This window comes from Polypterus senegalus, chromosome 3 (assembly GCF_016835505.1).
Source record: "Polypterus senegalus isolate Bchr_013 chromosome 3, ASM1683550v1, whole genome shotgun sequence".
NCBI lineage: Eukaryota > Metazoa > Chordata > Cladistia > Polypteriformes > Polypteridae > Polypterus > Polypterus senegalus.
Genome location: NC_053156.1, coordinates 262759858 through 262782294, shown reverse-complemented (window position 1 = coordinate 262782294; position 22437 = coordinate 262759858). Strand labels below are relative to the sequence as shown.

At 39.5% G+C, this 22437-nt stretch overlaps 1 protein-coding gene across 1 annotated transcript in view; it reads left to right on the top strand.

Moving 5' to 3' along the window:
- LOC120526106 (exostosin-1-like) overlaps positions 1 to 22437 on the top strand; it is a 366860-nt gene that overhangs the window by 75944 nt on the left and 268479 nt on the right. The gene's annotated exons all lie outside the window — the stretch shown is intronic.

Below are 22437 nucleotides of genomic sequence, written 5' to 3'. Positions count from 1 at the left end.
GGGACTGTGATTGAACTTGTTATACCTGGCAGACATTCATACAGAGCCCAGCACGGTCAAATAGCATATTAATTAGCTACCTGAATGCAGCAAACTTGTGATACTTTGGAAACTTGGAAATCTGCTGATGAGTTGTGTGAAAGTTATGTTATCTCTCATCACTTGCAGTTCCTAGTTGTGTAATTTGAGATTTACAGCAACAAAATCAGGCTCCTGTATTTATTATGTTTTACATGGTGTTTGACTAGAAGTTATGTAGTGTTCCAATGGCCAAAGTCAATTCACGTATGGTAAGGCAGTGGTTCTCAACCTGTGGGGCGGGTGCAAAGTAACAAAAAGGTGGGCACGAAAATGTGAAAAAAAGAAAACAAGAATCAAAAATATGAAAAAAACATCTGTTGAAACCAAAACAAATTAACTTAAACTACATTCTGATACTAGAACAATAAATACAGAGTTAGATAAATGTCGATAAAAGTTAAGTAGGTATAATAAAATATGCATCTACATTTCAAAAAAACATTGGGGGGGGGGCGATTAAAACTGTTATGAAAACTCAGGTCGCAAATACTTAAAGGTTGAAAAACGCTGTGGTAAGGAGATGAGAGCAAATAATATTAATTTTTAATTTTATATTCTGCTAATATTTGAGGACCACCAGGAATTTATTCTACCAGGGTTACATTTTTTGGCTGCACATTTGTATTCAGTTTATGGAATACTTTGAACTACTGATAAAATCAATAGGTTATTTCAGTGGAGGAAATCTATTTGAAATCTTAAATATAACTTAAAAAGTGGCTGCACAAAGTGCCCTTTGTTGTATGTTGCCTTTACACATTATAATTAAAATCATTTGAAAGGTGCTGGTAATGATTTCTACAAACTGTTCAAGAGGGAAAGCTGATTAGTTTAATCAAATGCCACTAAACATTGTGTTTTTTTTAAATTAGGTGCCTTTGTTCTTGCTGGCAGGTAGATGGAAAGATTATGAAGAGCCAGAACTTGCAGTTGCTGTCCAGCAACACAAACATTTGATGGAAGAACGAATGTTCAGTTTATTGTTCTGGATCCTGCAAGCAGTGTTAACAAATTTAAAAATTGAACATTGACAATATATAATCAGTTAATGTAGATGGTTAATCTGGATTTATAAGTGAGGTATGAGCTGGTACCTGGACTGCAAAAGTCAAATTAGTAAAGAAAAGTTTAGTGTGTTTGGGGTACAAAAACATGAAAATGTAATAGGAAGCCAACCGATTGTCAGGCCATACAGTTGTGAGGATGAAAAAGACTGAATGTCATTGTGGGCTGCAAGTTTGAAAAGATGTCATTTCTGATTCCTGGCTTGAAATATGGGGATCTATATATCAGATTCTGCTTGCTTGCAGTGCTCATTTGCCATTAAATTAATATGTTTCACCATTTTGTCTTGTCAAAAATATTTTTGTTTTTTTTCTCTTTTTTTTTTGTTTCATAATTTGTTTGTCAACCCAGTTTGTCTTGGTGTTTAGGAAGACTTTGACGTCACCTGTGTAATGTCATCAATGCTATTTTATCAAAATTGTTATGATACAATTGGTTACATTTCTTTTGGTTTTCCAATTGGAACACAGGGAGGTCAAGTGACTTGCTCATAGTAACACAGTGTCAATAGTGGCATTTGAACCCACAACCTCAGGGTTTGAAATCCAAAGCCTTAACCACTACACCACACTGCTTGCAATTATACTAGTACTATCATATACAGAAAAGTACTTAGTAGCAATGATAACAAAAAGTGTCAGTCTGCATCTAGAGCTGGTGTACTGTGAAATGTTTGGTCTGCTTGCTGTTTTTTTGTAAGTTTTATATATACAATATACAGTGGAAGCTCGGGTCACAACCGTAATTCGTTCCAAAACTCTGGTCGCAACCCCATTTGGTCGTGATCCGAAGTAATTTCCGCCATAGGATTGTATGTAAATACAATTAATCCATTCCAGACCGTACAAGCTGTATGTAAATATATTTTTTTAAAGATTTTTAAGCACAAAAATAGTTAATTATACCATAGAATGCACAGTGTAATAGAAAACTAAATGTAAAAACATTGAATAACACTGAGAAAACCTTGAACAGAGAAAAGTAACATTGCAAGAGCTGACGCTATAGTCTTACGAACCGATCGCTGTAAACACTTTTTTTTAATGAGTTTTAAGCACAGGGAAAAGAATGAACATTTGAAAAATCTATAATTTTATACAAAAACTAACCATAAACAACCAAGAAAACTAACCTTGCATGAGTCGAGTTCAGGCATGAAGGAACTGTGGAGGAACTGGGTGAAGAGGAGGTTACAGTTTGAGGTAAAGTCTGTGACGATGTGGGTTCACTGCATGCTCCCATCTTGCTTCCGGGAACCCTTAAATCCGTCAACGTCAGTAATGCTACTGATGAGCACGACAGTGAGGCACTACAATGGAGCAATCGGATGGTGCAAAAAGTGCCAAGTGCTTTTATTAAAATCAAGAAAACAACAATCAAAAACAAAGTCCAAATTAAATAAAGTGCAGTGCTTTCAGAATCCTTCAATAAATAAATCCCATAATAACAGAAGTGAAGTGAAGGTTAAAATCCAATTGAAAAAAGTCTTCATTAAATACAACAAGGTTAAAACAATGCTCGAAGCAGTCTCTTTAAAAACAAGCCCGGTGCATTCTTTAACTGCCTTCTCGGCCTTACGCTGCCAGCCATCCTTCTTCTGGTCATTCCAGCTCCTTGATCGCTTAGCTGGAGCGACCGCTTCCTTCTGCCCCACCGAGTGTCAGCCAAAACACCCCTGCTTGGGCTCACTGTCCAGCTGCCTGCCTGCTTGCACACGCTCGCTCGTTCACAACGGTTCTTTCCACACTGCTTCCTGCTTACTTCCTCACTCCGCAACCTCCGTCTTTCTTTTCTTTTTCCTCCCTTTAGCCACCTCGCGCTTCTATTTATGAAGAGGACATGGCAGCTGTAGCAATCAACCACCACACCCCCTCACTAAGCTGCAAGCGCGGCAGTTATTTAAAACTGGCCTCTTGACGTGAGCTGTGGACCCGCTATACCAAAAAGTCCCTCCTGTGCGATGCACGTCTGATCGAGAACAATGTACTATACAGGGAAAGATTGAACACATGCGTAAATCACAGGCACGTACGTTCGATCCGGAAGGGAAACGAAATAGAGCACAAAGAGTGCACAGCGAATGCACAGGGAGAGACTGAACACGTGTGGAAATCATTGGCGTGTACGAACTGGAAGGGAAACTGGCTTGTTCATCACCTGAATGTGTGGTTGTGAACAGATGCAAAAGTTTGGCAAACTTTTTGGTCGTAACCTGATTTGTACATGTTCAGAGACGTTCGTGACCCGAGGTTCCACTGTATACTATATATACTATATAGTAGGTAGGTATAGTATTTTGCAAGGTATTGTATTTTGCAAGAGATTGGTTTTTTTTTTTTTTGTTTTTTTTTTTCCCGAAGTACAAAGACAGCGATATGTCATAGAGAGAGATTAAAAGGTGTTGCATATCCTCCTTTCACTCTGTTTGGTTCTGTTTCTCCTTAACATGCAAGGTAAGTACAAGAACTAAGCAGGCTGCATGTCCCATGACATGGAGTTTATTTAATTTTTTTTGCTGCTCAATACTTCATTTCAGGGATTTTAGATATTTTCTCCTGTGGTGCTATCTTGTTTTTTTTGTTATAGGTGTCACTATCTTGAGCACCCATAGTTAAGGAACGCATTCACAGGTTGTTGGACGACATCTTCCATGACATCATAAGAGCAATGACTCATAATCTGGCAAAACAAAGTTATCATCATCCAAGTTTGTAGATATACTGTAATCTAATACCCAATGTTTTTTGTTTGAGCATTTTTTTCTGCTCATTGCTCATTGAGTAAGACTTTTGACAAATGTTTTGGCTTTGGCTCTATTCATTATTTTTGTTTTTTGACATTCTTGCTGCAGTTCTCTGCTTATGATTTTTGTCTAACTTCCTAGGCTGTTAGTAAATCTTGTTTTACAGTTTTGACCTTGGCTAGTTATTTTTTATGATCCATCTTCTGATTCCATCTCTATTCAAAATGGCTGCTGCTCTCTGACGTCTGTACAGCATGCCACTTTTCATATGTGTGGAAAATGTTTACAAAATGTAACATAAGTAACATAGGAGTTGTTAGTTCATTCAAAGTATTCGACCTTTTGTGAAATAAAACTGTAGTTCAAAAGAATAAGTAGTGAGGTATATAAAACTACCTATTTATATGAAGGTAACAATAATGTTGCATATCAATTTAGTGCACAAATTAAATAAAGTAGTCTAACTTCTCAGTTTAGAACCTGAACACATCAGGTAGCAGGCCCATTTTCCACTAAACAGTATTGTTCAATAGGACTGTTTCATCACATCTGTGTTGGGAAACAGCAACACAAAACTGGCAAAAAGGAAGAACCACTAACGTTTGGGGTTCCAGTTGTTCGATTTTCCAGAGAAAGTCTCTGTTGTATTTCTCAAAAGCTTCCTGATTTAATGTGTTTACTCTCCTTCGTTGCTGGTGTGCTGCTGCCAGCCAAACATCTAGCCCTACCCAGCCTGCTGCCACACACTCATCTCACCCAGTCAAGCAAGTGAAGCACTCCCAGGTAGCCACCTTCCAGTCCTGACTATAAAGACCTTTCTGCTTTACTCTGCTATAATATTCTCTTGTAAATTCAGTAATGGGTACTGACCATTACTGAACTTTATAGTACAGCAACATGTTTTGATTTTTTTTTTCAGAAATCCCCACAGTTTTGATTTGAAGATTTTCAAGGGGTCCATGGGACTTATTAGGAGCTCCTCATGCACCCAAAACACTCTGAATTTCACATCTGCTTGTGATACTTGTTTTTAAAGACAGGCTGTTCTCAAAGATAAATCTTAAGTTGCATGTTGATTCATTAAAAATAATGTTCAGACCTACTTAGTTAACAAGTGACAGGACATTGCTGAAAACTACATCATTCACTCCAATTTACAACGTTTCTGTTTTTTCCTACGTTAAAGACAAGTGATTATCATCTATCCATTTCCATGGTTTTGCTATTCAGCATTCCCAATATTTTCTCACCTGAATCTTCAAGATGATTTCTTTCTAGGAGCTTTCATTCAACTTATTTCATAACAGCTAACATTTCTATTCTCCAGTCTACATGGAATACGCGATATAGATTCATTTACAGCCTTGTTCCGTTACATTGTGTTAAGTTCACATCTCATTTCTGTCCACTTTAAGAACCTAATCTTTCTACCATGAAACACTGGCATATTGGAAGTTCTCATTTTCAGCACTTCATCTTATATTAAAATAAAACTACATTTATTTTACGTTTCATGTCCTCTGCTATTGTCTATATTTAATTGTTTCTAGTGCCTCATCCCACACTTTTGGCTCCACACAACTTTGCATTTGCTCCACTCTTTTTCAATACACTTTTGTAAGCAACACTCAACCCCACCTCCCCTCGTCAAAGTAGCTTGAACCTGGCATTCATTTACAGCTGTCTAGAACATCCTGAAATGCTTCAAAATGACCTGTTACAAAACCAAGCTATGACTCCCAGCTAAGGATGATGAATAGGCTTGATCTCACTGTTTTCCAATTGAAAATATGTTGGCCTGTCAGAGCATAATGGCAAGGCCATCTATTCAAGTAATTGAAAACCATCAACAAAGAATCTATACATTTGTGGGTCATTTATTTATCGGAGTCTGTGTCCTGTTCGCTTTCCTTTTATACTAAAGAAAAGGATACGTTCATCCTATTTCCAATACAGGATCACAACACTGCATAATAGTAACATATTGAAAGGACACCTCGATAACAATGATTGACAAAGATGTAGTATATAACTTACTGAAAAACTAATTTACTTATAATGTCAACTGTTTTATTACTATATGAATGATTGTGACTGTAAGATTAAAGTTCAAATCCCTGTTCCTGCCTGTTTTATCATCATGAGAAATCATTTCTAGTTTTGCATTTTCTCAATGTATTAACAGTTTCTTTCACCAACTGAAAATTGTAAACAAAAAGGGCTTGCTTCATAATGCCACAAAATGATAAAAACAGTCTTTCATTATATAAACTAATTACAGTGAAAGATGAAAATGAGAAGAACTCAAAGTTCAGGTTCACATGTTCAGTGCATTTAGTGCATTGGAGCTGTTACTGACTTGATGATTGTTCCTTGTGCTACTGGCTATACTAAGAAAAAAAAAAAAATTGAATCCCAAATGCAAAAAGGAGTCAGAAAATCCAAAATGAATTAATTTAATTCAAAACAAGGAACACGATTGTAGGGTAAGAGAAAATAAATGAAAACTATTTCAGAAGGTCTTCCAAAAACAAAATAATCCAACTACTAATCCATTAGGCAAATCAAGGGGTGCAAACGCCAGCAAAGTAGAATCCTAAATCAACAACTCAAACCTAACAAGAAAGGAACACCAAGGGGGCCCAACAACACAAGTGTACTTCCAGTGTACTATAGTAAGGTGACCATCCGTCCCCGTTTTCCGGGGAGAGTCCCCTTTTTCGGACAACTGTCCCCACTCAGAAACATGTCCCCGTTTTGTCCCTGGTTTAAGATTTCGTCCCCGGTTTCAGCTGGCTCACTTTTTTGAATGTATTAACACCACGGTAATTTGAACTCGACACGCGTGCGCGGTGTTTTGACAGAGGTTATGCTTTACCGCATCCTGCAACTTTGGTGAGAAATCACGTGATAAGCTTTCGCTTTGTACTCTTTAGTGTTTAGAGACCCTACTCGTGATCTGTAGATTTTTGAAGATGCCAGGAAAAAAACAAGTTTAATGTCCATACAAAAATTTTGTTTCTTGAACTGATGCAGACTATACAGAATGTATTTATGATTTACAAAATTGTCCACATTTCCAGTCGTTGCACGATCTTGCGTTAAGTTTTGCTTGTTAGTGTACGCTGGCACGTCAAAATGAAACTGCATTTTCACAACCAGGCATGAATTCTTCTTGAGACATATGTAGTCTACGCTCCTCTAGACCCCCAGGGCCGACCCCCATGTCCCTGGATTGGCCCAAAAAATTCTGGTCACCTTAACTATAGGTGTCAGTTTTTTAAACAGTAAGGGACCAGATGAGGAAATATAGTTAATATATTCAGACAACGGTTGTAACCAGAATGGCTAAACGCTCTGTCATCAAGCTGAAAGCAAAGGATGAAGCTAACATTTTGTACCAGGAAATGCTAACCAAGAATTATAGTCAATAAAGCTTTAAAGGAGTTTTTTATTATCTCACATACCAGGAAGTTAATTATGCTGACTTCTAAACATCATGGCAACACATCCACAAAGTGATAGTGTCCATGAAAAAACAAAAAGGCATCAAAAAAGACACATAATTTAACTACTATGAATACATTAATCTCAGAATTAGAATCTGGTTATTTGAAAACCCAGAAAATCAAGAAAAGTAAACAGAAAAGCATAAAATAAAATTTGAAAATAAATAAATCCACATTAAGACAACAAGCATTCTGGGCCCTTAACCAGGCCCAAGTGCAAATTGTTACAAGAGTCCTCACCCCCTATGGCTCAACATATAAACTAATACAAATGTGAATTGAACTAACATCATTAACAATTACAAAGTCATTCAAAAATAAAAAAAAAGTAAAACAAAATTTCACAATAAGTAATTTCATAAAATCATTATCACAAAATAATCACCAAATAACAAAAATAAAACAAACTAAAATATTGAACGCTAAGACCAGTGACAGAGCACAGAGGAGTCGGTGACAGTTCATGTGCCTTCCCTAATTTGAAAATATTTGGGAAACCTGACAGCTGCTATGGCTGCAGTTGGTCTTCTACTTTTTGATATATATCTTATGTATTCCAGCTCCTTTTTGTCTTTGTATTCATTACATTTAACATCATGTTTTTGTTTCCTTTTTGTCTTATTTATCTATAGGGGCAGGGTCTTTGAATAATTTGCAGCACTCAGGTGCTGTGGTCATTAGGGCCACAGCTACTTAAGGGGTATTAAAAACACCTGCTGCCACACCCATGTTGCAGTAACATTAGCTCTTGTAAATGTTTTCTTCAACTCAATTTTTTGCTTTCCTCTTGTAAGCCTTGTAACCTTTGACTATTCAGGATTTTCCTGGTTTGTGACTTTGGCTTTTGTATTTTTGTATTTGAATTTTGAATCTTTGGCTTCTGACTTCCTGATTCATTTTGGCGCAGTTAATTTTAGGTTATTCTTTTGTACAGTGTGGTCTATGACCGGCCATTCATCCCGGCCAATACCCCCAGAACGCCAGGTGGAGCCCTCCCTGCAGCATGGAGGTTCCCCGAATACCAGCAGGGAATTATGGACAATAGAGTTTTCATCCTTAGCCCTGCTGGATACACAGGGGCCACTAGATGGAGCTGCAGGGAGGAGCAAAGAATATTTACCCTACACCGTGGAAGTACATCCGAGTGACATGGACAAAAGGAGCGAAACACTTCCGGGTCAAGGACTATAAAAGGACTGTGGGAACTCCCAGACGGCAAGCTGAGCTGGGTGGAAGGGTGGAAACGCGTCTGGGAGTGTGGAGGAATTGATTATTGATTTATTGTTGTTATAGAATGAGTACTGTGGAGAGGAGGGTGCTTTGTGCACTGTATAGTCCGAATAAAATTAATTATTGGACTTTTACCTGGTGTCTGGCGAATTGTCTGAGGGTTCAAGGGAGCGATAGCGCCCCCTATCTGTCACAACAGTTAACAACAGTTTACACAAGTGGTCCTGACGCCTATAAGGCCCTACCCCACCCTCACCTGGGCTGTTCAGATCATATCAGCGTTTTTATGGTCCCTGCATACAAGTCCCTGCTGAAGCGCACTAAACCAGCCCGCAAGAGCATCAGAGTGTGGCAGGTTGGTGCGGTTTCAGCTCTCCAAGACTGCTTCGAATTGACAGACTGGGACATTTTCATAGAGGCTGCTATGGATGGTGACTCCATCAATCTGGAGGAGTACTCAGACTCTGTGACTGGCTACATCTCCAAATGCATAGAGGATGTTACTGTTACCAAGGATGTTACCACAAGAGCCAACCAAAAGCCCTGGATGACGAGAGAAGTGCACAAGCTGCTCAGGATCAGAAATGCAGCCTTCAGATCTGGAGACATGGCCGCCCTCAGGGTGACCAGAGCCAATCTGTCTCGTGCTATAAGGAGAGCTAAGTGGACATACGCGCAGAAGATCAACAAACAATTCAGCAGCACCAGAAACGCACGTCGTGTGTGGCAGGGCGTTCAGACGATTGCAAACTACAAGCCCAACCCACACAGCAGTGATGGTGATGCCTCACTTCCGGATGAGCTGAACAACTTCTTTGCACGGTTTGAGGCACAGAACAAAGAGCCTGCGAGAAAAGCAACACCTCCCTCCACTGACCAAGCACTCTGTCTCTCCATAACAGATGTGAGGAGGACTCTATCCAGAGTCAATCCACGGAAGGCTGCAGGACCTGCTAACATACCTGGTCTTGTGCCCAAAGAATGTGCCAGTCAACTGGCTGGTGTCCTCACAGACATCTTCAACACATCTCTGAGCCAGTCGTCAGTCCCAGCATGCTTCAAGTCGACCACCCTCATACCAGTGCCGAAGAAGTCTTCAGTGACATGCCTGAATGACTACCGACCAGTTGCACTCACGCCAATCATAATGAAGTGCTTCGAAAGGTTAGTCATGTCACACATAAAGACAAATCTCCCTGCCCCCCTTGACCATCTTCAGTTTGCATACCGCTCAAACAGGTCAAGTGAGGATGCCATATGCTCTGCCCTTCACCTCTCCCTGACACATCTGGATAAAAAAGACACATATGTCAGGATGCTATTCATAGACGTTAGCTCTGCCTTCAACACAATCATCCCTCAAAAGCTGGTTGTAAAACTGAGCAGGTTGGGCCTGAACACCACCCTTTGCAATCGGATCCTAGACTTCTTGACAGAGAGGCCCCAGTCAGTTTGGATGGGCTGCAACACCTCCAGCAACATCACACTGAGCACTGGAGCACCACAGGACTGCATGCTTAGTCCACTTCTGTTCACCCTGCTGACTCACGACTGCACAGCCACACACAACACCAACCACATCATCAAGTCTGCAGATGATATGATGGTGCTGGGACTGATAAGCAGGGATGATGAAAGAGCATACAGAGATGAGGTGAAACGGCTGTCCGCATGGTGTGAAGACAACAATCTATCTCTCAATGTCGACAAGACAAAAGAGATAATCGTGGACTTCAGAAAATCACGTCCTGCTGACATCCCACTCAGCATCAATGGTTTAGATGTGGCGATTGTTAGGAGTACCAAGTTCCTCGGTGTGCACATAACTGAGGAACTTACGTGGACACATAACACCTCATCACTAATCAAGAAAGCCCAGCAGAGACTACACTTCCTGAGGCGGCTGAAGCGAGCACGTCTTCCCCCTTCCATCCTCACCATGTTCTACAGAGGCACCATGGAGAGTGTCCTGACCAGCTGCATCAATGTCTGGTATGGAAATTGTAACATATCCGACCGCAAGCGCCTGCAAAGGATAGTGAAGACAATTTTTAATTTATCATTTGCACATCATGTTGAAATTGCGAAGCTCAGGGTCCACAGTGTAATATCTATCTGTATACTTGTATATGGTTGAGATGACAATAAAGTTCACTTTGACTTTGACTTATTTCTTTGGTTCTTTCATTTTGTATTTCACTTTTGGAAATGTAAAGCTTTTGTAATTTTAGGTTTTTCAATGGTTTATTTAATTTCAGAAATTAAATGAAATGAAGTAATTAAAGTAAAGTAACAATTTTAACAAAAGGCACATTGAAAGCTCATGCTTTAGGAGTGTGCTTTGTCAAGGCTTATGTCAATTTCACTTAATAGTTTTTGTTTTTTACTGTCTTACTGGTAACAATGTGGTGGTCTTGTCATAAACATTAACTTACGACTTCCTGATTACCAAGACTCAATGATTTATTAGGGTTTTGAACGTCTCTTTTTCTTATATGCTTTAAGGTTTATTTTATAATCTGTTGTAGTGTGCGGCCGGGGCCCTTGCATGGCTGGGATGCCTCCATACTGGCCAGAGTGTTACCTACCCCGCGATTCTAGATGGCAACCCCCCCGAGTTGCAACAGTGCCTCGGAATCCTGCAGGGCTCCATGGGAGTTGGAGTTTGGTGCAGCCCTGTTGGGAATCGTGGGCGCCGCCAGGGGGTGTTGCAGCAGGATCTGCTGAGCCCTTTTGGGCAGTTCTTCTGCCACACCTGGAAGTGCTGCTGGAAACTAGGTCATCAAGTACCTGGAGCACTTCTGGGTACAGTATAAAAGCAATCGCTACTTGGAGAGCCAGAGTTGGGAGGAGGAAGACGAAGCTTGACCAGAGGAGGAAAAGAGAGAAGGAAGAGTATTGTTTTGTGCTTGTGCTGTAAGACTGTGCTGGGCTTTTGAGAAGCAGGGAAGGCATTTCCCGTGAGGAAAAAGAAAAAAATAAATTGCGTGTGCCTTGAACTTGTGTTCCACGCTTATCTGTGTCGGGTTGAGGTAGGGTGCCAGCCTGATGGTCCACTCTTTATAATCCAAGTCCCAAATAAAAATAGAGGGAAAAAAATGTGCATCTTCTTCCTGTGTCTTTTTAATACAAACTCTTACTAGAAGATTACACAATCACTTTTCCAAAATACTTCCAATAGCACTGTACAGTAGACTGTAGACGTTCTAAACTGTTGTAAGGCTCAACAAATCTCAGAGGAATTTTTTTCTTTTTTAGTTTCCGGTTTTCTGTTCTTTTCCCATCATGGTTTTGGTAATTAGCTGCTCATGCAGCTATTTCACAGTTTTAGGGTTACAGGAGGCAGTCATTTCCCTAGTGACCAGTTGCTATGCACGCCTTCATGTCTGTCAAATCTGGGTTTTGCTTACTAGTGGTGAAAATGCAAAAAATATATATAAAAAAAAAAAAAAAAATGAAACGGCATAGAGAGCATTCTGTTACTGGGTTTCATTCACTCTGATAGGATCTATTTCAAGGTACCAACCGACATGATATGTTGGTCTTTGGATTGCAGGAAGAAAACCTGAGTATCAGGGGAAAAATCCATACAGACAGAGGACTGATATTTCAACCCAGCTGTCTGGAGCAGGGAGGTAGCAGTGCTAAGACTACAATACTATGCCACCATAAAATAATCTTGACAAGCATTGAAAATGTATTTATTTTTATATTTACACTTGGAAGGCAAATCATTACACATTCATAGTTTTACATAAATATTTAGCAAAACAATAAGATTTGGTTTTACTTAGTGCTACAGTGTTAATGTTAGCTCACTGAAACAAGCATTTTATAACCTTGAAATGATTTATATGCCATTCTTTGTGGAATGTATTTAAATAGATAAGGCAATGTTGCATGCATTTAGGGCTGTGTTAAATATCTATGCTACACAAGAATCTGTTGCAAAGCCCTGCATGACTCCTACCTAGGGATGATGAATAGACCTGAACGCTCTGTTTTCTGCTTTCCATTTGAAAATCTGCTATCCTGTCAGAGCATCACAGTGTGGCCATCTATTCTTCTGTAATTGAACAACAACAACAAAGCATTTAGGGATTCCTGAATCATTTATTTACCAGTGGCTTAGAGTCCTGTTAATTTGCTGTTGATAAAAAAGAAAAAGGCATTGAATACAATCTCCAACTCCAACATAAAAAAGAAAATTTTCGGTCTTGATATTTCAAATGACCAGGCCATTAAGAAATTAACAGCTAAACATCTGACAGTAGAAAAACTGAAATATGGAAACTAAATGGAGCTCAGCATCCTCAGAGTAAGACATCAGAGGAAAATTGTGTTTTTAATCCATGGACTAAACAGTTCTATTCCAGGCCAGAGCTTTATTTCATGTAAATGGTGTACAGTCTGATTTATTTGTTTAGGTAATCTCCTGTAGCACCTGTTTTATTTGATATGGCTATTGAACCCCACTGAAAGAATAGAGGCAAAGATAGAGATTTAGAGAATTTTAAGAGATGGACTTATACTAAATATATCTCTTTATGTACATTGTCATCATTTCCATATCTACTAACTCAACTTTTTCTTAAGGTTTTGTGACCACCAGGGGACATTGCCACACCCTAAGCTCCAGACACAACCACACAGACACAAACTCCAATATAATAAAAGGTTTATTTTCACAAAGTACCTTACACAAAGCCTTCAAAAGTATCATAAATACAGCACAACACAATTCTGCTTTCTCTTTCTTCTCTTCCACTCCTCCCAGGGTAACTTTGTCCTCCTTCCACTAAAGTTCAACTCAACAGGATGAGGTCAAGCGGCTTTTTATGCCTGACCACGGGAGTACTTCTGGTGCTAGGGCATAATCCGATGGATGCACTTCCAGGTTACTTAGAATTCCTAAAATAGGTAGGGATTGTGGATCCCTTCAGCTCCCCCAGTTGGCCTCCAAAGAACCCAACAGGGCTACCTATTGGGATTACAGGCTCCACCATGCCCTACGTGCAACAGTGTGGGGATCCAAACCCAAGGAGTTTGCCACCGAACATACTGTGGGAGAAAATATTTATCTGTGCTCATCTCCTCCAGTTCTTCTATTGTACTGGCCTTCCTTGTTCAATCCCAGTCAAGATGACTGACCATGTGAGCTGTCCATTGCAGTTTATAGCAAAAAAGACATAACTGGACTAGAGAAAGTCCAGAGGAGCAAATAGGCTGACTCTAGGACTGCCGGGTATGAGTTATGAGAAAAGATTAAAGGAGTTGAACCTTTTCAGTTTAAGCAAACCAAGATTAATGATGTAACATGATTGAAGTTTTTTTTTATGAAAGGAATTAGTATATTGGAGCAAGGCTGCTACTTTAAAATTACTTCAACAAGAACACAGGGAACCAGTTAAAAATGTGTTATAGGTGAATTTCATACAAACGTTAGAAAATGACCAATTACAGCGGTAAAGAGTAGGCCATTAGGGACATTCCAGTGTGGACTTCATGTTATTTTGCTAAAAAAGGCTTGGCGAACTTTGTTGGACTATTAAAGTTTTTCTCATGTTCTAATGTATATACAAAATTTATTGGAGAAGTTCTATGTAGGGTTCCTAATTAATTTAAATTAGAGTATATTACTTCCCATAAATAGAGGCCTTCTTATTTTCTGATCCATTATCTTTAAATGTGCTGCAGCAATTCACATGCTTACAAATCATAATTAAATCCCAATTTAAAGATATACAGTATTTTAGTTTATCTTTAGTAACTTCAAAGAATGTTATATTGCTATGGGCTCACACCCCAAAGCATCGCAGTTTGCAGATTTGCAGATTTGCAGATTTGCACTGTGGTGAACTGTCAGTTGTCAGCTGTGTACTTGCAATGTCTGGCTCAGAAGTGGTTTATTATTAAGCTAATAAAAGAATTCCTTATCTTGTCTATGTAGGTTGTGCAGACATTTCTGCAGTTTCACAAAACACAGACAATGTTACAGACCTCATTATCACTTAAGCTCAAGGTTAGTTCTCTGGGATTCAGTAATAACTACGCAAAATACTCTAGGATTATGCTTGGTGCTCCATATTCCCTTCATGCACTGCACTCCTATTCAGCTTGACAAGACTGCAAACTAAGAGCAAAGGCCTATTACTTGAATTGTGTGAAGTATTTCATGTGCTGACCTCATGAAAAGAGAATAGGCATGTTTTTATATCAATAGAGTTACAGACAAAGCATGAGGTGGGATTCAGAGTACCAAATAGCGACATAATAGGTGGACCAATGTGTTCTTTCAAGTGAATGTGCTGACCATACCCACTGGTGGGAGAAAAGCACAGAGTTACCCCATGGTTTTGTTGAATAATATGATTCTTTTCCAGTGCATGGGAAAATATACTGTAGATATCCTCATAGCTCCAGGAACATTGTTTCATATCATGTCACTATTATGTGGATTTTGCAGGTCTCTTCTTGTTTCTGCATGCTTTTTTTTCTGGGTACTTGAGCCTCCTTCCGTACCCCAAAAACATTAAGTCAGGTGGCTTGTAGCTCTAAATTGCACCAGAATTAGTGAATTTGTGTGGATATTGTGTGTGTATATTGCAAGTGTCCTCCAATGGTCTGTCGTACCATTCCAGCAAAATAGAATGCTTCTGGAAAAGGCTTTCTCTATCTACAAGCCAATAATGGAATACACTCCTTCAAAAAATAGATGGATGGATATTGAATTTGTGTTTATAGCTTATGGATTGTTGAAGTTGGAGTTTCCTTACTGGAAATATAATCCTAACATGATGGCAGCTACATAAAAATATAAATAATAATGAAATGGTTAGTTTAATACCTTTCTACTCTGCAGTGCACTGTAGATCAGGGGTCCCCAACCCCCGGTCTGCGGCCCACTAGCGATCCGTGGCCATCTGACAGCCAGGCCGTAAGAGAACTGCCATCAACAGTCTCACTCACTGTAGGGCTACAGCAAAATGGCTGCCCCCTTCACTGAGGACACTTTTCAGAATGCTAGGCAGGTGGGGCTTTGCAGCCGTGCAGAGAAAGGAGAGAGACCGAGCTGAGAGAGTATTACAACAAAGTATTTTTATGGTCCCAACAGTTTCCCCATATGACACGAGCCTATAGAAATCTCGTTACTACGAAGTACATTCAGCAGGTACTTTCGTTACAATAAAGTGACCTTGAAATGCCTGAATGAATCGGCCACAGAGCAGTTAGATCTGTAGTTGCAGCTCAGTTGTGCACAACAATACCCAAACACAAACATTGTAAAAAAAAATTCTTTCTTCGATCTTTCCTCGTAATGTTTTTTTGCTGTTTTTGTTTTCCGTGGTTTTCAGTGATATCTTTTGCTTATTGCTTGTCAACATTTGAAAAAACAGCCATTGGAATTTAACTCGTTGGAAGTGTCACCCTCCTATAGAAACAGCAGACACAAAAAAACGATAAGTGTTAATGTTTGTGATGTGCAATCTGTTGGAATGACAAATGCAATGCATATGTCTTTGTTATATGCAAAAAAATAAGAAAAATCTCGGGTTGCAAACGTATGCCAACTGCTGCATTTGAAGATACCAAAAAAGCCGTTTTTATGTGGTTTAGTGACGCTCGTTCAAGAAACACTCCTATTAATGTGGCAGTCATTCAAGAAAATGTGAGGTTCTGTAAACTCTGTTGGGACCTCCGTCAACAGGACAACACGCCGCAGAGCATCCTGAAGTGCGATATCCGCATCTGTGGAAGACTGTTTTTTCTGTTGCCGGAGCAAATAGAAAAGATCTCTATGGGTGATGCAAGGAACATTGTAAATGCAGGGCACAGGATTACTTGGCCACTAACCTGGTCACCACCCTGCCTGACTACTGTGTCTGTGTATAGGAGAGTGGCAGATCCCGCTACAATAAATAACTGGGTTGTTCCCGTTTCAAGCTGAATAAAGCTGGTTTTGCTAAAGTACTGAGACTAAGCCTCGTGTTTTGGGGTGCAAGACAGGGACTTATAGTGCGACCCCGATCTTTTAGGATTCGCTTCTGTGGCGCTTCACTGCAGCGCTGTGAGCCTGCTATTGTCCTGCCCCAGCAATGGACAAACAATCTTACACAGACGTGGCAATCATGCTTCGGGACGCATTTCAGCGTGAATTTCCCAGTCGGTGGGGGGGATCCCAAAAGAGTTCAGAAACCCCAGAATATGAAGAAGAAGAAAAGGATAATTTGGCTACTGATTGATAACTGTGCTGCCCACAACACGTTTCCACATTTAGATAATGTTTGTGTTGAATTCCTCCCACCCAATTGCACAGCAGTGCTTCAGCCATTGGGTTTGGACATCATTCGCACCCTGAAAGTGTATTATCACAAGGAAATGCTGAGAAAAATTCTGGTCAGCATAACTTGTAGGCAGGAGGAGATTAAAATTAATGCAAAAATAGCTATTGAAATGATTGCAAAGGCCTTGACGCAAGTTAAAGAAAGCACTATAGTGACAATTAAAGAATCTCATTACAACAAAATTTTCATTACAACAAAATATTTTTTAGGTTCCTGGCAGTTCGTTGTAATGGAATTTTACCTGTATTTGCACTACAGGCATACAGGCACTATTGGGCACCCCACCTTTACCCACTCTGCAGACTCAGTATCCAGCCAGGCTGGAGGAGCCTGAGGAGGAAAATCTGAGGCAGCAGTGGAGCAGCAGCATATGGGGCAGAGGCAGAAGTTACCCATTGTTCAAGTTGGCAGATAGAGTGGCTGCGTTCAAAGCCAAACTTGATTTATGGGGCCGACAAGTGAACATTGGGATTTTTGATATGTTTCAAACGTTGTTAAAGATACCAAGCCAGGGCCGCCTTTCAGCTGGTGTATTATCACCTATCTCAGCTTTCAATAGAGTTTGAGCATTATTCCCAACCACAAAAGACCCCCGAAATGGGAAGGAATGGATCCGTGATCCATTTGTGAATAAGCCAGGTGAATCAACTTTGTCTGTGCTTGAATAGGATCAGTTGCTTGAGGTTACAAATGATGGTGGCCTTAAAAGTCTATTTGAGACAACTTCAAATCTCTATACGTTTTGGATTAAAGTCAAGGCGGAATATCCTAAGGTTGCCACAAAAGCACTGAAAGGTCTGCTTCCATTTCCAACATCCTATCTTTGTGAGGCAGTGTTTTCTGCAGTGACTGCAACCAAAACAAGATTACGGAGTAGACTGAACATAACACACTTCGTGTGTCACTGTCTTCCATCATCCCCAGATGGGATCGTCTGGTTGCAGGAAAACAAGCTCATGGCTCCCACTGATTCTGCATTAAAGTAAGTTGTATAATTACGATATTATAACTTAAAAATAAAAGAAATGTAATGTATATTGTGTATAAAAATGCCCTACGAACCCACCACGAATCCCCCCCCCACCAGTCCCTGGAAAAATTTGCTTCTATGAAAGCGGTCCTTGGTTTCAAAAAGGTTGGGGACCACTGCTGTAGATGTCCTTTTAAGAGACTTGGCAAATACATGCCATATACTGTAATTCTTCTAATCCTTCAAAGTAGACATAAGAAGAACAATTTTAAAATCTACCATATCCCAAAGAATATATATTTCTATTTATTTTTAAAATTGATATAATTATTATTTTGTATAGTTTGCATTGTACTTTCTTATGGGGAAGGGCAGGTTGACTTCATGAAAAAAGGTCTAAGGAGGATTTCTCTTTTTCCAGACTCTAATCTAGCTGTGACAGTGTTAGTATGCGGAGTGAATGTTTCTGACATTCACGCCTATTAGATCATATTTTATGGGTGACAGGTGGATTAGCCAGTAAATTTTTGATTTGTATTGGGTGTGACATTTATTTTAATACTGACATTACTTCAGGACAGTTCATAGCATCAGTAGTAAAATAAGCACCCAACTTGGGGTAAATGGCCCTGAGATTTAAATCCAGGAGCTAACCAATGCACCACCATGCCATCCTCCTAAAAAGTGACAATTAACATTTTAATCCTGGTCTTGTTGGGTTAAAAATATGTGCCTTTCTCAGTCTACAGGAGGCCACTGTGCTGCTTTTCTGTGATTTTATTTTTTCTTTTTAAAACCAGAGCAAAAAAGAAAGCAAAACATAGGGTTTAACTAAAAGAACTCTGAACACTATCCAAAAAAAAAAAAAAAAATCAAAGTATCAAAAATCCACAAATGTACCATTGAAAAGAATTTCAACATCTCACAATGCTTATCTGGAGGATCTGACCCTGCCTGGAATATAAAGGCAAAGAGTGGTCTTCCAGCTGAACATCATGGTGGTCCCCCTATTTTAAATCTCTTAAGGGAACAGGGCACTTAATAAAATCTATTTACTATTTAATAAACTACTAAAGTCTTTATTCCCAGTCCATCACAGCAATCTGATTGGTTAGTTTGTCTTTGGTGTGATTGGTCATTTAGGCTTTGTCGACATGACATAATGAGTGTAACAGGCCCGCCGCCAGAAATATTTGGGCCCCTCTGCCTTCACCCGGGTCCCCACATGTCAAAAAAAAGTCAATCGTGAAGGGGCCCCCTTCCGTTAGGGCCCTGGACCAGAGTCCCGTTTCTCCCCCCCTGGCAGCGGGCCTGAGTGTAAGATGTGCAAGTGTGCACATGCATGAGGAGGATTAAAGGCACATGCTGAGAGAGTTGTCTTTAAAGACAGAAAGTATAAAACCAGACAGGAGTGGAGAAAGGAATCTTGAAAATAATAACAGAGTCTGAGAAGCAGGGTTTATGGGAATGTGCTCAAGAAGAGGAATTCCGGTGAAGAGAGGCTCAGACACACACAAGTACTGTACATATTGAGGTGCTGAAAGTACATGTAGGCAAGAGATGTCAAAGACAGGTAACAGAATAATATATTGATATTTGCTAAGTACAGTTGCTAGTAATTATAAAAGCATAATACATCTCTCTATTATAAAAGAAAATGTTGAGACAAGACTATTGCTAAGAGATTTTTCAAATCCCGTCTTCCTCTCAACCATTTTCAACCACACCCACAGTCTTCTCACCTCTCATTCGTGTGAATGCTTTTGTCAGACACAGTTCCTGAGCTTGTAGCTCTTATAAATTTTTACGTCCTCCTCACTTTCCAATAAAAGAAGACTTATTATGTCAAAATCGTATTGAAGAATTTCATCCCGAAGGGATATCAACAGAAGAAATGAGTACACGGGCAATTCTAGCACCGAGAAACGATGAAGTCAAATGAATTAAAGTGAAAACTGTCGATCAGTTACACGCAATGGTATGTAAACTTTTAACAGGCGACAAGAAAGGTAATGTAGTACATCTTCCGCGGATAACATTAGACAACAAAGGAGATCTTGATATGCCATTCGTATTAAACCATTTAAACTTTCCCATTACAATAGTTTTTGCTATGACAATTAAATCACAGGGACAAACATTTTGAAAAAGTCAGTTTATATATTAAAGAAAAAGAAACGATATTCACTCGTGGGCAGTTTTACGTTGCGTTGTCACAATGTAAGTCCAAACGCAGAATCAAAATTCAATGTGCTACAGACGAAAAGTTAATTAAAAAAATTGTTTTTACTGAAGTTTTACAGTAGAAGTTTTAGTTTAAAAAGTATTTGCGTGTTAATTTCAAAGCCAAACAGAACGAAAATGTATAACGCAAGGAATACCTCTAACGCAACATGAAACATAATTTTCTTTCAATGTATTATGTTTTACTATTTTCTACTATGGTAAATTACTCGCTGTAATGTAAATAGTTAGTTCTATTATGCATATGTAACAATTCCCATGAAAATAACAATCTGTTTAAATTTTACATCTGCTTCCCCATACGCGAGTGGCAGATACGCGAAGTGGCTAGTACGTAGCACCCACCCAGGGGTTGGCGAGCAAAGCGAGCAAGGGGCAGAGCCCCCTAGTAAATAATAAAAAACAAATGAACAAAGCAATATTCAGAACATAGAAGTGAAAAATATCATTAATAACATCCATCCATCTTCTTAAATTGCTTATCCAGGGCAGGGTTGGGGGGCAGCTGGAGGCTATACCAATAAACATTGGGCATAAGGCAGGAACAACACTTGGATAGGGTGGCAGTTAATTAATAGCATAATAAACAAATTAATATTTAACAAGGGCGGCACGGTGGTGCAGTGGTAGCACTGCTGCCTCGCAGTTGGGAGACCCAGGTTCGCTTCTCGGGTCCTCCCTGCGTGGAGTTTGCATGTTCTCCCCGTGTCTGCGTGGGTTTCCTCTGGGCGCTCCCACAGTCCAAAGACATGCAGGTTAGGTGGATTGGTGATTCTAAATTGGCCCTAGTGTGTGCTTGGTGTGTGAGTGTGTTTGTGTGTGTCCTGCGATGGGTTGGCACCCTGCCCAGGATTGGTCCAGCAGACCCCCATGACCCTGTAGTTAGGATTCAGCGGGTTGGAAAAATGGATGGATGGATGGATATTTAACAAATCAAATATGGATTTTCTTGAGCCTGGGACAAAACATTGGCTAAACCATAATACATATAGAGGATCATAAATACATGAAATAAGTTAAGAGGCAGTGTCACCAATTTGTAGAACTTTAGAGGTGATCAAATTTCAATTTGATTTTATATTTTGAAACGTTAGGTGAATTGGTATGACAAGCTACGTTGAGCTGAATGCTCTGTTCTTGTCAAAATTATTTTTAAGCTGCAAAAAAAGTAAAACAGAATACAAGTGTTGGGAAACAATAAATATCTAATATTTGTGTATGAAATGAAGCAAGTCTATTGTGTGGCAGTAGTTTTAAATGACTATGCAGGTAGCTTAGCTATTCACCCAGCTATTCAAAGTATCGCAGAAACACACAGCTCAGTGTTCTTATTAACGTGGCCATCAAGCACTCTCTCAATAATTTGTGGAGAGCTGCCTCCTCACATCAAAAATAATTTAGTTGTTAGCAGACAATTCTCCTATAATCTCCTATATTGAAGAATAAATGAAATGCTGTTACAGGTTGAAAAATACAAAAAGGCAATTAAAGTGCTCTCGGGTTAATACAGTGGAAAGTGGTTAATGCTGCTGACTCATAAATCTTGCTTGAGTTCCACATATCGTCATTGTTTGTCTGGGGTTTTCATGTTTTTCCCATGTCTGCCTGCGCTTTCCTTTAAATACTCCAACTTTCTTTCTAAACCCTCAAAGACAGGTAGGAAGAGAATGGATGACTCTAAGTTGGCCCAAATATGAGTGTGTGCCTGTGTGACCATGGAGAAATAGGCATCCTAATTCAGGGAGCCTCTTGGCTTGTACCTTGTGTGGCCATTGGCAATAGTTCTCCATGACTCTATGTTGGACTAAGTAGGCCTGAGAATATATGTATGTGCAAATATTTATGGAAAGTGACATTTTAAACAAACTTTTTTAGGTTGTTACCGTACTTGATTCCTTTTCCTCTCCTGTGCATTTCGGTAATTTTCCAATTTATTTTTCATCAAAAAATGTCCATGTTTAAAGTGCTCCAATACGTCTCTTTGTCAATGTCTCTCCTCAAGGGGGAAACAGCTGTTACATACAATCAATTCATTGTTTGATTTATCATGTGCTGTAAGCTGTTTATACATTAAATGTACTGTCTATCTTGTAATCTCAACACTTGTGTTGTAAATCTCCTTGTGATTGTGAACACTTTCATAGACAAGTTGGATTGTTAAAGAATAGGCTTTTACTTTATGCTGAGCTCCGCAGGGAGAAATCACAACGACATTTATTCTTTTGTTATAAATTGTGCTCATAAACTATT